The sequence below is a fragment of the Neomonachus schauinslandi genome, chromosome 11 (assembly GCF_002201575.2).
Source record: "Neomonachus schauinslandi chromosome 11, ASM220157v2, whole genome shotgun sequence".
Lineage (NCBI taxonomy): Eukaryota > Metazoa > Chordata > Mammalia > Carnivora > Phocidae > Neomonachus > Neomonachus schauinslandi.
In genome coordinates this window covers 12,916,805-12,929,985 of record NC_058413.1, presented here as the reverse complement: position 1 = coordinate 12,929,985, position 13,181 = coordinate 12,916,805, and positions in this window count along the sequence as shown.

The following is a 13,181-nucleotide window of genomic DNA, read 5'->3' as shown; positions in this document are numbered from 1 at the left end:
CCATCAGGGAAATGCAAAGCAAAATTACAGTGAGATACCATTTCACACCCACAAGGAGGGCTGTAATAAAAAACACAGACAAGAGGGACACCTGGGTTGCTCAGTCGGTTAAACGTCTGCCTTTGGCTCTGGTCATGATCCCAAGGTCCTGGGATCAAGTCCCCCATCGGACTCCTTGCTCAGCTGGGCGCATGCTTCTCCCTCTGCCTGTCACTCCCCCTGCTTGTGCTCTCTCTCTCTGACAAATAAATAAAATCAGGTAAAATGTAGTATAGCCACACACGGTATATTATTTGGCAGTAAAAAAAAAAAAATGAAGTACTGATATATGCTACAACCTGGATGATTCTTGAAAGCATTATGCTAAATGAAAAAAGTCAGTAACAAAGAATCACACCTTGTATGACTCCATTTATTTTCAAGCAACTAGAATAGGTAAATCTACAGAGACAGAAAATGTATCGGTAGCTGCCTGGCGCTGGGTGGGAAGAGGAGGTGAGAAGGGGAATAATTGCTAATGGGGGGGGTGCAGAGTTATAAATATGTTCTAAAATTGATTGTAGTGATGACTGCATAACTCTGAATACATTAAGAACCATTGCATTGTTCCACTTACATAGATGAATTATATGTACGGCATGTGAAGTACATCTCAATAGAGCTGTTATTTAAAAAAACAAAAGTCAACAGAAAGGATCGGGTTGAAAGAAGGAGTGAACCAGATGACAGCAGAAAAGAATAAAGGATGGTCTAGGCAAGAGAGCGAGCAAGGCAGAGGCGGAAGGAATCACTTCCAGCAGCAGGACAGCAGGCCTGCCTCCCTGGGGGGTTAGGATCAGTGCTGCTTTTGAAAGGTCTGAAGACCTGGGTTTGAGAATATGCCTGTTCTCATCTGATGGATGAACAGGAAGAGGGAGGGGAGCAGGTTGGAGGTTTGAAGGGAATGGAGGTTTGATACATGGTATCTCTGAGCAGTTGCTGTGGAGAGGTTACCTATAGGTGAAGCAGGACCAGCTTCACCAGTGCGCAACCTGTACAACTGCACAGTGCCTGCACTTAAAAATGCTCCATGTGGGGCGCCTGGGTGGCTCAGTCGGTTGGGCATCTGCCTTCTGCTCGGGTCGTGATCCCAGGGTCCTGGGATTGGGCCCCACATCGAGCGGAGAGCCTGCTTCTCCCTCTCCAGCCTGCTACCCCCCCTGCTTGTACTCACACTCTCTCTGTCAAATAAATAAATAAAATCTTAAAAAAAAAAAAAATGCTCCATGCGTGGTTTTCTGCTTTGCTGTCAGTGTCTGGAAATTCTTAATGATTTTTGAACAAGGGGTTCCATGTTTTCATCTGGCACTGGGTCCCACAAATTAGGTAACCTGTCCCACCCTGTAAAGAACTACCCAGAACCTGGCCAAGACTGGCTACACACATAAAAGTGGCTTCTATTCAGCTGAGACTCAGAGGGGGAATTACAAAATTCAGATTTAAATTAACCCAAGAATGAATCCCCAGATCATCTCTCTCCTTACTATTATTTTCTATGTCCCTGGCCCGCTTACTCTTAACTTTACACAGAATTTCAGTAAGAAACCATGGTCCTTTTATTGTTCAATTTGATTTACTGGGAAGGAGGAATTAGGCTTCCCCACCCCACTGACACCTGGCTTGGCCATGTGACTTGCTTTAGCCAGGAAATGTGTCACTTGTAAGCAGAAGCTGTGAGACCCAGCACGTGGCTTACCAGGGTTTATTTTCCTCTGTTACTAAAGCACTAATGTCCCAGGTACAGGCCGCCCTATCAGCCAGATCCTGGGATGAAGATACCATGGGGTAATGCTCCAGCCGAGCCAGAACTATAGCACGTGCAAGAGACAAGACTTCGTTGCTTTAATCCCCTGGCATTCTGAAGTTGTTTGTGACTGCAATGTCATCCACCCTACCCGGACTAGTCAGAGTGGCCTCTGTTTTCCAGGACCACATCAACTCAAAAGCAGCGAATTAGGAGATGCTCTAGGGCTTTTCTCTCACCTCTAGAACTAACTTGACACATAATACGTATTTGTTGCATTCCTAGTGGGGAACTCTTGTCTCCTCTGAGTGCTATCCAAACTCCTTCATCTGCGTTCAGAACTCCCCACGACCACACCGGATACCTTTATCTTCCACTGGTCCCCCCCAAACAACTGATCTGCTCACTCATCTCCACACATCTTCCCTCTGCTCATTCATTCATTCTTTTATCCAGTGCATACTGGTACCCACTCTGTCATGGGGACCGTGTTAGGTGCAGAAATGTTTACTAGACATGGTCTCCCTGCCCAGGGGATTGAGTCCCCAGACCTTGGCCATGATGTTTCTCATCATTCTGACCCCTCTCTCTGCCTATTGAAGCTGCAAACCGTCCTTCCAGACACAAACGGAAACCCCACCTCTGTCTGCTAACCTGCCCATCACCCCCTTTACTCAGGAATAGCCTCTCCCTCTTCTCAAATCCTGAACTCATCATTTTCTTATAAGTTACTTGGCAATCAGTTAGATCCTGACGGCCTCTCTCCTCTTGTGCTTTGACGGGCTATTTAAATCTCATTATTAAAGCATTTATACTTTTTTTTCTCACGTCCTTAAATAGATGCATAGAAGCAGCACATTGCTTAATGCGGACTTAATTAAAGGCGAGTCAAGTGGCCTTATTTATTTCACATGTCTTGCTTATATTCGCCCAACTTTTGACCTAGAAAAATGGCATCCTCCAACCTAATAGTTTTATGGAAAATAACTTGTTGGCTTTGGAGGCCTGTCCCTCGCTTGGGTTCTAGGGAAGAACGCGCGACAGGTCTTCAAAAGGGGCTTACTCAGTGCCTTTTCTGCTCTCGTCCTAAACCTCAAAGGCCCTGGCACCCCGAAACGCCACATCACCCAGAAGAGTGTTGGTAGGGGAGAGAACAGTTTCTAGAACACCAGCTCCTTCCAACCTCCTGACCAAGTCCTTCCCTCTCATCGCAAACTAGGAATGTCTCCAAAGATCCAGCAGAAAGACAGAAGAAACCCCAAAGAGGGGGAAAGTGACATCTGGGGAGCGTCCGCTGTGTGCTGGGCACTTGGGCCCAGCGCTGTCTGCACACGTGTTCCCTCAATCCTCCCAGAGAGCCTTCAGAGGTGGGTGTTCTCCGTTTTCCAGAGAAGGAAGCAGGCTTGCAAGTCGTGAAGTGCCATGCCCAAGGTCACTCAGCAGCAAGTACCAGTGTCCCTTTGTTTGGGACGTCCATGCCGCCTGGCCAACTGTATGTAGTTCTTTGGGAGTATTTTCTGGTCTGCAAACCCTCTCACTGACTGCTCACAACCGTCCCACTCAGTGGGTACAGTCTCCGTCCCGCAGATGCCAAGCCAGGCCCCCAAAGACATTGAACCTGGCCTCTCCCATCACGCAGAAAAATCCCCGGGGGAGAGCCCCAACAGGGCACACTGGAGTCATCCTGCTCAGCCTGGCCAACTTGGCACAGCCAAGCTGGTAATGGGATGCTCATGCCGCATTGCTGAATGATCAGAAACAGCACGGCCTGAGCTTTACCACTGTGATTTTTAAAGATTATTATTCCGTTATTTCAGCTAATTAAGCCTTGAATGCTGGCCAGCTCAGCTTCCAGCCCAGAGAGGAAGGGCAGCAGCTTGGGCTCAGCTTCCCCTCCGGCTTTTCTCTCTTGCTGGCTCAGGAGAGCTCAGGGCCTGAAAGGGTGAGGGGTAAGGGGAGTAAGGAGGGGTGCTCAACCTCCCCTGCCACCACCCATCGGAGAAACGGGAGGTCTGGTGTCTGCCGCAGAAAAATCCCCTTTCCTCACGAGCGGGCAGCCTGTTCTCTACAGGCCCAGCAGGGAAGAGCCTGGACTGGCTTGAAGCCTGGGTTTAAGGCCAGGAGCAGTGCACTGCAACATGGCTTAGTAGCTGTGGGGGTTTGGAGAATCCCCTCCTTACTCACCTGCATGCCATCTGAAATGCCGCATGAGCCTCTCAATCAGGAGGCAGTAGCCTGGTGCTGTGCCTGTCTAATATGGTAGCCAGGAGCCACGTGGAGCTTTCTAGATTTTAATTTCAATTAGGTAAAATTTAATTAGATTACAAATTCAGTTCCTCTGTCACACTGGCCACATATGAGGGCTCTCGGGCTACTGTATCAGATAGACAGCTAAAGAACATGATGAAGGGTGTGAGCACCCGTGTTCAACCCATGGAGGCGAATCCCAGCACCACAGCTTACTGGGAGCCTTGGGCAAATTACTTAATCTCCTTATCCTCAGTTTCCCCATCTATAAAATGGGGAATTACAGAGCCAAGCTCACAGAGCTGTTGTAAAGATGAAATGAGAAATGTACGTGAAACACGGAGAAGAATGCCAAATAATGGTAAAGACCCCATTGCTGGCTCTTATTACGTTGATATGAGGTTTCAGTCTTACAAAGCGATTTCAACTTTCCCAAAGTCACACAGCCAGGAAGTTGTGGATCAGGACATGAGAACCCAGAAAGTCTGACTCCAGCCTAGTTGGAGAGATGTCCCACTTCACTCACCCACATCCCAGCACAGGTGAACGAAGTGGGAAGAGGACAGAACCCCTTTGTTCCCAAGGCCTGTCTCTCTCTCCCACTCTATCGCCTGTGTCCAAGGGGAGAAGAGTGCAGGCTGCTCTCGAAGCCTCAGGGGCTACCGGTGGGAGACAAGAGGTGGAACATATAGGAGCCTGCCGAGAGGTATGTGGCCGTGACCTGTGGGCCTGGAGCCTTTCTGTACCTCTCACTATGCCCCTGTCTCCGTCTGCTCAGGCAGCTGGGACAAATAGCCTGGACTGGGGGACTCAAACAACAGACATTTATTTTCTCAGCTTGGAAGGCTAGAAGTCGGTGGAAGTTGAGGTACCAGCAGGCTTGGCTCTTTCTGAGGCCTCTCGCCTTGGTTTGCAGGTGGCCTTCTTCCTGTGTCTTCCTTCTGTGTGTGTCTGTGTCCAAATGTCTTCAGCTTGTAAGGACAGTCGTGTTGGCTTAGAGCCCACCCAGTGACCTCGTTTTAACTTAGTGACCTCTTTCAAGACCCTATCTCCTCACATTCTGAGGTCCAGGGCATTATTAGGATTCCAACGTGGATTTGGGAGTGGGGGAGACACAATTCAGCCCGTGACGCACCCTGTCTCCCTCCATGCTGCCCAACACGGTTCTCGGCCCCCAGAGGAGCCCGTGGGGCAGGTTCTGGGGCCAGAGCTGCAGGGAGCAGGGGAATGGGGAGAAGGGTTCCCAGAAGGAAAGTGAAAACTCTGGGAACCAAATGACAGCCTGAAGCACACTCCACCAGGGGTGATCGGGGTCGGAGCTGAGCAGGAGGAGGACGTTGGTAATCATCCCCGTTTGCTGACCGCCTTCTCTCTGCCAGGCCCTTCAATACTTCACCTCAGGGAACCCCCCAACAAGCCTGCAAAGTGGGTGTTGTTATCCCATTTCACAGATGAGAAAAGTGATACTCAGCTGGGTTTAAAAACCACCCGGCATTGGGGCACCTGGGCGTTAAGCGGTTAAGCATCTGCCTTCAGCTCAGGTCATGATCCCTGGGTCCTGGGTTCGAGCCCCGCATCGGGCTCCCTGCTCAGCAGAGAGCCTGTTTCTCCCTTTGCTGCTCTCCCTGCTTGTGCTCTCTCTCTCTCTTTCTCTCTCTGTGAAATAAATAAAATCTTAAAAAAAAAAAATACCCACCTGGTGTGAGAAAGCCCTTGGAGTTAAGGATCATGGGTCTTCACTTCTCAGCTAAACAGCCCAAGAATCTGTTGTGTTTGTTTGGTTGTCTTGCTCCTTCCCACCATGGAACCTTCGCAGATGCTGTTCCCTTCTGCCGAGGATGCCTCCCCCAACGCCCCCAAATCGTCCTGCTTAATTCCTGCTCCTCTTTCCTCTTCCTAGAAACTTCGCCTACATCCCAAAGCCAAGTCTGGTTCCTTGGTTATTTGCTCTAACAGCACCATGATCCTGTCCGGTACCCACAGGTTATTTTGAGAAGTCAGGTGCTCCCTGCTCCCACCAGACTGTCAGCACCTTGAGGTCAGGCACCATGTCCCTACATCCCCAGTGCCCAGCAGAGTATATGGAATAGAGCCCCATAAATACCTATGGAAAAGAATGAATATTACCTCCTCTCAACAGCCTTACTTAACACACCTTTCCCACTGAGATCCAGGCTTCCTTTCTCCTCTTAGCTCCCATAATAGTTTTTATTTTATCTCAGCATATCTTATGCTGAACCGTTCTAGTTATATCGGTCACCCTCTCTCGACTATGAGTCTTTGGAGCTAAGGCTCCAGTCCTATTTATGTTTCTATCCCAGGAGCCCAGCTCATAAGCTTGTACAGAGTAAGCAACCCACTGTGAACTGAGAATGGAAATGACTCCTGGTGGTAAGATCCCGCCATCCGATAGTGTTCAGACAGACAACGATGCTTTTTGGAGAACCAGTGTAACAAGCAGGACTCTCAAATAACTGAACCGTTCAGGCGGCCTTCAGGCATGGTTGGATCCAGGGGCTCGCACACAATGGCATCAGGATGCAGCCTCTGTTCTATCAGTACTGTATTTTGCTATATTAGCCTTAGGCAGATTTTCTCCCGGGACTTACTAGCTTCCAGAAGGTCCAGGCCCATATCCTCCTCGCTGTGAGTCCTGTGAAAAGAGAGGTTCTATCCCCCAAGGGTTCAAATAAAAGTTCACAAACTGAATCCCACTGGGCCAGTTTGGTCACAGACCCACCCCTGAACCAATCACAATAGTCTGGAAGAATTGATATTGTGAGTGCCCAGAGCAGGACATGGGGTCAGTCCTGCTGAATGGACAGATTTAGAGCTGACTCAGTAACCAGGAGACCGGAAAATGGACGTTGGGTAGACAAGTCCCACCACGTTCCCTCTGACCAGCCTTTCCGAGTCCATTCACCTGTGCTTCCCGGAGCCTGCCAGAAATGTTGCTGGAGACTCTCCACTGCCCAGCTCCCCAGACCTGGTGGACTGCAAGCCAGAGACCCCCAGACCATGGTGCCCAGGGATAAAGAGCCCACCACCCCCCCCCCCCCCCCAAGCTCCTCAGACAGGGGAGAATGGGCCCCAAGGAGAAGCACTTAGCCTTGACGTGGTTTCCTGTTGCTGCCCTTCCTACCAAGACGTCACTGGCTTGGCTCCCGTCCTGACTTTGCTATTTTTTTCTAGCTCCTGCGAAGGAGGCAGTAGGCCTGGGAAGGGTTTGTCCAATAACCCCAGCATCATAGGCTCTCTCGTCCTGTTGGTTATAGACTCTCACACATTCAGAGAATGACATTTATTTTTAAAAATTTTGTTTAGTTTGTTGGATGGGTGGATGAATCCGTTCTAGGTGCCTTGAGGACTCCCTATGTCCTTATCTCCTACATTTTACCATCTTGGGCTCCAGATGACTGTAAGAATGGAAAGCACTTCTCTTGGCCCTGAAACTGGCCTCCCCGTCCTCCCTTAGCAATAACAATGGCTGAGATTGAACATAGCAAATTTTTATCAAGCACTTACCCTAATTCAGGCGCCAAGCTCAGCACCCACTCGATCTTCACAGCAGCCCCACAGGCTGGTCTGGGCGCTGTGATCACCTGCAATTTATAGTTAAGAAAACCAAGGCTTGATAGTCATGTGCCCAAAGCACACAGCCCATCAATGGCAGAGCCAGAACTCAAAGGGTGTGACCCTAACCGCTCTGTGATTGGGCCCTGTGAGCAAGGACCCTCGGCTCTATCCACACCAATGTTCTCCTTCTCCTGGAGCATGACACATCTTTATTCATGCTGCTCTGCCCGGAATAGGGTCCTCCCTCCTCCCCTCTGTGTAGACCGATGGCAGGAAATATACTGGTGGGGGGCAGTGCTAGGCTACATTGCTTCACCAATTAACCCCCAAATCTCAGGGGCTTATTACAACAAAGATCCATTTCTTGTTCATGCCACACTCTGCCGAGGGTCAAGTGGCCTTCCTCTACCTTACAGGTGGCCTCCAATGGGACAGGACACACGGAAGGGGAGAACCAGCTCTTAATTGCCTCTGCCTAGAAGGGACACATGTCATTTCTGCCTACATTTCCCTGACCCCAACCAAGAGTGTGTGGACATTTGGTGAACACATCCTGTCTTTGCCACAAATTTTCCATGCAGCTCCTGCCAGGGGGCAAGCAAAAGATAAAGACAGCCAGGCAGCACAGATGGGAGCAGGGGTGAAGGCGAAAGGGCCAGGATCCAGGCTGCTGTTGGGGAAGAGGGGACGGGTGGGTAGGATTTGGGGACTAACCATGTGCCACCAACTCCAGACCCCAGCTCGGGACGGTGCTACATTTCTACCATCCTGGGTATTGCTCAGAAGAAGTCAGCCACCACTGAACTTGGCTGAGACTCCTATCTAGGTTGGGGCTGCTAATGACAGGATTTGACCTGAGCCAAGGGAACAATGTAATAAGAATAACAATCCCTGACTTTCCAAACTTTAGAGTTTACAAATCAGACTCACAGCCAAAATCTCATTTGACCTTCACAATAACCTTGTGACGTGGGTATGTTATCTCCATTGTCTGGTAAGGAAACGCAGAGAGAGATGATGTAACAGACCCAAGTCACACAAAGCCCGTGCGTGCTTGAGTCTTTCTCCATGCCAGCTTTCTGGGTCCACACGCAGGCTCTTCCGCAGCTCAGCTGCCTCCCGTGCAAATTTCGGTGGAAACAGACCACATGAAAATGAACATCAACAGGATTTGGACTCAAGAGCGTGGGTGCTCCAGGCACCACAAAGAAGTGCAGGTGTTGGAGGCAGACAGCCTGGTGCGGAGCCCAGTTCTGCCACCTGCTAGCTGGGTGAGAGGTGGCAAGTTGATCCCTCTGGGCTCACTGTCCTCACCTGGAGCACAAGGCTGACGGTACCTAACCCATAAGGTTATGGTGGAGAGTTAATGAAATAAGGAATATCGAATGCTTAGCACAATGCCTCGCTCAATATCAGAACTTAATAAACACTGAATGATGCTGCCGATCCTTCTTAGAGACAAAACGATGTCAGTACCCCTTCCTTCCTCCCCGGAGCACGATCGCATGTCACTATGTTACACTCGGCTTCTGCCAGAGAACAATCTGACCCTCTAACCCAGCTGCACATGCAGCTTCCTACAAGAAGAGAACATTCTTCAAACAAACAAACAAACAAACAAACAGGGGCTCAGTCGGTTAAGCATCCGACTCTTGATTTCCGCTCTGGTTGTGATCTCAGGGTGGTAAGACAAACACTGTGTGAGGCTCCATGCTCAGCAGGGAGTCTGCTTGAGATTCTCTCCCTCCCTCTCTCTCTCTGTCTCTTCCCCAACACCCCTCTCCCTCTCTCTTTCTAAAATAAATAAATCTTTTCTAAAAACCACTTTATTTAGCTATTATTGGCATACAAAATGCCATACCTATTTAAACTATACAATTTGATGAGTTTGGAAATAAGTATACACCCATGAGAACATCACCACAACCTATGTAAGCCATAAACACATCCATCTCCTCCAAAGTTTTCTTCTGCCCTCATTTTGTGCGTGTGTGTGATGAAAACACTTAACACAAGATCTACCCACTTAGCAAGTTTTTAAGTATACAATAGAGTATTACTAGCGTTAGGCACTACACCATACAGTAGATCTCTAGGGCTTACTAATCTTGTATAATCTAAACTTTGTACCCCTTAATTAACACTTCCCCATTTCTCCCTCCCCCGCCCCAGCCCCAGGCACACACCCTTCTACTTTCTGGTTCTCTGAGTTTGACTACTTGAGATTCCTCATGTAAGGGATATCATGTAGTATTGTCCTTATGCGTCTAACTTACTCATGTAGCATAATGTCCTCCAGGTTCATCCATGTTGTTGCAAATGGCAGGATCTCCTTCTTTTTTAAGGCTGAATAATATTCCACTGTACATATATACCATATTGTCTCCTTTTTTAAAGATTTATTTATTTATTTGAAAGAGAGAGTGAGAAGAGAGGCAGAGGGAGAGGAAGAGGGAAGGAATCTCAAGAAGACTCCCCACTGAGCACAGAGCCCAACATGGGGCTCAATCTCACGACCCTGAGACCATGCCCTGAGCCAAAATCAAGTCAGACACTTAACAGACTAGGCCACCCAGGTGCCCCATATATCATATTTTCTTTATGCACTCCTCCATCAGTGGACATTTCAGTTGCTTCTGCATCTTGGCTATTGTGAATAAGGCTGCAATGAACATAGGGGTTCAGATAGCTCTTAGAGATTCTGATTTCCGTTCCTTGGGCTACATACTCAGAAGTGTGGATGCTGAATCATATAATAGTTCTCTTTTTAATTTTTTGAGGAACCTCCATACCATTTTTCTTTGGGGATCAGCACTGGCCTTTGACACCAACCCCTGGCCCTTCATCTCAATTTTGCTGCCACCCAGGGGCCATTTCATGCCATGCCAGGGTTTGTCTCCAAGTATCCCTTTTAGGAAAGTGGTTCTTGAAAAGAAAGTGGGGGTGGAGGGAAGAGGAAAGTGTATCTGAGGACATGCTTGGGGAGCCATGAGACTATAAGAGTTGCAAAAGTCCCACAGGTGATTCTGACATGTGCCTCCTCCCTGTGCTGTTAGGGACCCAAGGGCGGAGGCAAAGCTCCAGAAACAAGAAAGGAGAGGAAAGGGGAACCAGGACAATCCTGTCTGTTTTCACCAGCACCAAGAATGCATATGAGCTGTTGCTTCCAATGGGGTTTTTACTCCGCCTTGTGGATTAGCCAATGTTTTGTTTCGGACACAATTCTCCAGCCAGTAAACCCAGAAACAGGGAAGCTAAGAAATGGCATTTCCTAAAAATTTGTAAAGCAAACCACAAGAAGGGACTTGTATCAAGAATATATAAAGAATTCCAACAACTCAATAATAAAAGGCAAATCAGAAAAGGGTCTAAATAGACATTTCTCCAAAGAAGATATACAGAAGATCAATGTGCAAATAAAAAGATGCTCAACATCATTAGCCATCAGGGAAATGCCAAGCAAAACCGCAAAGACACACCACTTCAAACCCACTAGGAGAGCTAGAATCAAGAAGACAGGTGTTGACGAGGATGCAGAGAAACCAAAACCCTCAAAACAATGCTGGAAAATGGTGCAATTGCCCAGGAAACAATCTAAAAGTTTCCCAAAAGGTTAAATATCGAGTTTGCATATGACCCAGCAATTTCACTCCTTGACATAAACCCAGCAGAAATGAACCCTATGTCCACACAAAAGCATACACACAAATGTTCATGAGCATTACTGATAACAACCCAAAAGTGAAGGCAGTCCAAGTGCCTATCAAATATAATGTAGTATAGCCATACAAAGAGTATTACTTAACAATAAAAAGGAATGGAGCACTGACATATACTATAGCATGGATGAACCTTGAAAACATTACACTAAATGAAAGAAGCCAGTTCCTTGGTTTGTCTTTCTCTCTCTTTTTTTTTTTCTTTGCTCATTTGTTTTGTTTCTTAAATTCCACATGAGTGAAATCAGATGGTTTTTGTCTTTCCCTGGCTGACTTATTTAACTAAGCATTATACTTTCTAGCTCCATCCACATTGTTGCAAATGGCAAGATGTCCTTCTTTTATATGGCTGAGTAATATTCCAGTGTGTGTGTACACACCACATCTATACCACATCTTTATCCATTCATCTTTCCATGGACACCTGGGCTGCTTCCAGAGTTTGGCTATTGTAAACAATGCAATAAACATCAGGGTGCATGTATCCCTTTGAATTAGTGTTTTTGTATCCTGTTGAGATGCTCAAAGAATGTTGAGCATCTTTTCTTATGTCTGTTGGCCATCTGGATGCCTTCTTTGGAGAAATGCCTGCTCATGTCTTCTGCCCATTCTTTTTTTTTTTTTCTTTTTTTTTTTAAAGATTTTATTTATTTATTTGAGACAGAGAGAATGAGAGACAGAGAGCATGAGAGGGAAGAGGGTCAGAGGGAGAAGCAGACTCCCCGCCGAGCAGGGAGCCCGATGCGGGACTCGATCCCGGGACTCCAGGATCATGACCTGAGCCGAAGGCAGTCGCTCAACCGACTGAGCCACCCAGGCGCCCCGACTTCTGCCCATTCTTTAATTGGATTATTTGGTTTTTGGATGTTGAGTTGTATCAGTTCTTTATATATTTTGGATACTAACCTTTTATTGGATATGTCATTTGCAAATATCTTCTCCGATTCAGTAGGTTGCCTTTTAGTTGTGTTGGTTGTTTTCCTTCGCTGAGCAGAAGCTCTTTGTTTTGATGTCCCAATAGTTTATTTTTGCATTTGTTTCCCTTGCCTCAGGAGACGTATCTAGAAAAATGTTTCTATGGCCAATGTCAGAGAAATGACTGCCTGTGCTGTCTTCTAAGATCTTTATGGCTTCAGGTCTCACATTTAGGACTTTAATCATTTTTGTGTGTGGCATAAGAAATGGTCCAGTTTCATTATTTTGCATGTAGCTGTCCCGTTTTCCCAATACCGTTTGTTGAAGAGACCGAGAATGATTACACACTTTCTTCACACATACCAGAGACTGTACTCTCAGATATTTTATACGCTCCCCATTTCAGGAGGCTCTGATAGGGAGGCAAAGATGTGTAGGAGGAATCATGCCTTTACAGAAGATACCTTTTCCGTTTGGGGGATGGAGGAGGCAGAGAATTAGTTGACAAGTGGCCTAAAACAGATCAGAGCAGGTCTGAAGAAAGGATCAAGGATGAGGTCATGGCAGGACTGGAGAGCAGGGTGGGCTCAGGAAAGCAGATTCTCTTGCCAGTTCCCAACCAGTGAGAAGGCTTAACTCTGCCTTCCCAGGTCCAGCTGCTTCTCACCCCATGTTCTAGTTATTACTGGGGGAACAAATTATCCCAAAACTTAGCACCTTGCAACAGCCATTTTATTAGGCAGCTGTATTCCACGGGTCAGGGATTTGGACAGGGCACAGGGTGGACAGGTGACCAGAGGGATGACTTGTCTCTATTCCATGATGTCTGAGGCCTCAACTGGATAGATGTGGAGGCAGGGCATGATTTGACAGTTGGAGTCTGCCCATTCCCTCGCATGTGAGGTGCCTTGCCGGGGTCGACTCAAGATGGACTAACAACA